This window comes from Triticum dicoccoides, chromosome 7B (genome assembly GCF_002162155.2).
Source record: "Triticum dicoccoides isolate Atlit2015 ecotype Zavitan chromosome 7B, WEW_v2.0, whole genome shotgun sequence".
Lineage (NCBI taxonomy): Eukaryota > Viridiplantae > Streptophyta > Magnoliopsida > Poales > Poaceae > Triticum > Triticum dicoccoides.
This window is the reverse complement of record NC_041393.1, coordinates 99,510,114-99,512,800: the sequence shown is the minus strand read 5'-3', so window position 1 is coordinate 99,512,800 and position 2,687 is coordinate 99,510,114. Positions and strand designations below refer to the sequence as shown.

Sequence of the window (2,687 nt, the reverse complement as noted above, 5' to 3'; positions counted from 1 at the left end):
GCCAGGCCGGGATGAATTTTTTCACTTGGTCAAGTAGGGGCTGCCAGTCATTTTTCGTAAGCTGGTTGATAGACAGAGGGATGCCCAAGTATTTTCATGGAAATTTGCCTATAGCACATTGGAGGATGGTAGCAATCCTGTTCTGGTCCTCCTCCGTTCCTCGAATGAGCATAGTCATCGACTTCCTGTAGTTAACCCGGAGCCCAGATGCTTCGCCAAAACTGTGTAGGGCTGCTCGCACAAACTGTAGATCCTGGTCGGAGGGTTTGATAAACAAAGCAACATCGTCCGCATAAATGGATAAACGTTGTGTTGCCGAGACCCCTCTGATCGAGCTGATCACCCCCGCGACCTCGGCCTTTCTGAAAATGGCCGAGAAGTTCAGGTTGTTATCTATGCTTAGCCACAAAAGGGTTTAATTCTTTTACCACAAAAGAGGTTATCTACTGAACTCGTTGACCACTATATATTGGGAGTAAAATTTATTGGAATTACATGGTCTAATGTAATATCGCAACTGGTTTTAACTTTAAACAACAGTACTCTCATTGTAAAAATATGTCTACTTGAATTCAAACTTTCTCAAATGAATTATATAGAGATCTTGTCGTGATGCTTGTGAAATTCCATTTTTTGAGGTACACACTGTACAACCCAGAAAGGCTAGGACACACAAGTTTGCGTCATCGCTTCTATGATGATCGATCACAATCAGCACCAACCTGGTCGGCCAAAAAAAAGCACCAAACTGCTGGTGCCTTGATGAGAACCCGGCCAGATACACTGTATCTTGTTCCCACAGGACTCGCTTCTCTTCGGATGAGCCGATGACGGAGAGGGTGACGAGAGGAAACGGGAACGGGAGAAGAGTCTGGTCAAACAATGTCGACACAGTGGGAAAAGAACGCCCGGCGCGGGATGCCACCGGCACCTATAAATACAATCTTCATTCGCATGTTCAGCCACAGACATACAGACTACAGAGCATAGTTCAGAAGCAAGAAACAGAGCAAGGTTTTAGTGATTCCTTTGCAATACCATCGTAGTACTTGAGCTGCACAATCTGCATCCAGTTCACACAAGATGGTAGCGAGCAAGATGGTGGCCAAGGAGGCGATCCCGCTGCTGACGCCGCACAAGATGGGCAGTTCGAGCTCTCCCACCGGGTGGTGCTCGCGCCGCTCACACGCTGCCGCTCCTACGCCAACGTGCCGCAGCCGCACGCGGCGGTGTACTACTCGCAGCGGGCCACCAGGGGCGGCCTCCTCATCAGCGAGGCCACCGGCGTCTCCGCCACCGCGCAGGGGTACCCGGAGACACCCGGCATCTGGACGCAGCAGCAGGTCGACGCCTGGAAGCCCATCGTCGACGCCGTCCACAGCAAGGGCGCTCTGTTTTTCTGTCAGCTTTGGCACGTCGGGAGGGTCTCCACCAACGGTACTCTGCTTTTCCTAAGCAATTAGGCATTCATGCTATTTTGTGTTGCTCAACTATATCATCCCCATGACCGATTAATTGTTACAGTACTTATCTTGCTATCTGTTTATTCGAACAAAACAGATTTCCAGCCAGATGGACAGGCGCCGATCTCCAGCACCGACAAACAGATAACACCCAATGTTGAGTCCGGCATGGTCTACTCCAAGCCCCGACAACTTGAAACAGACGAGATACCGCTGATCGTGGATGACTTCAGACGCGCTGCCCGGAATGCCATCGAGGCGGGGTTCGACGGCGTGGAGATCCACGGGGCACACGGGTGCCTATTGGAGCAGTTCATGAAAGACAGCTCTAACGACTGCACCGACGAGTACGGTGGCAGCCTTGAGAACCGATGCCGCTTTGCGGTGGAGGTAATTGATGCTATCGTCCATGAGATTGGTGCGGATCGTGTAGGAATCAGATTGTCTCCATTCGTGAACTACATGGATTGCTTCGACTCCGACCCACATGCACTCGGGATGTACATGGTACAACAACTCAACAAGCATCAAGGGTTCGTCTATTGCCACATGGTAGAACCCCGGATGGCCATTGTGGATGGTCGTAGACAGATACCCCACGGGCTCCTGCCCTTCAGGAAAGCATTCAATGGCACTTTCATTGCCGCCGGAGTGTACGACCGAGAGGAAGGAAACAAAGTGGTGGCCGACGGCTATGCTGATCTCGTTGCTTATGGGAGGATCTTTCTGGCTAATCCAGATTTGCCAAAGAGATTCGAGCTCGACTCACCCTTGAACAAGTACGACCGCAACACCTTCTACACGCAAGATCCTGTCATTGGCTACACAGACTATCCTTTCCTTGAAGGCTCGAATGCCAAGTAGTTCACCCACTCGACTTGAATTAGTGATTTGCTCGATTTTATGAAGTATGTGATGATTTATTCAATGTGTATGCACGGGCATGTGCATTGTATCATTTCCACCAATAATTTACTTTTGTTCTCCCATGTAATGTCAATACGTCAAAATAATATTTTTTGCACCAACAGTGACAACATTGTCTTCAGTTACCTGTAATATAAATTCTATTGCCATGGTACCCAAAAGGCCAAAAAGTGGTGCGTCGTTGCCGGTTGGTTTCATTTGGATGACGAGGGGACTTCCCTATCCGGGCTATCTGATAGTGGTTTCAGCAGCTGCAAGGGCTATAACAAAATTTGTCCAAATATCTCCTTTTAATTG

General features: G+C 49.2%; 1 pseudogene; it reads left to right on the top strand.

The window, feature by feature from the left end:
- Window positions 1-983: 983 nt before the first annotated feature.
- LOC119340696 lies at window positions 984-2,464 on the top strand (annotated as a pseudogene).
- Window positions 2,465-2,687: the final 223 nt, after the last annotated feature.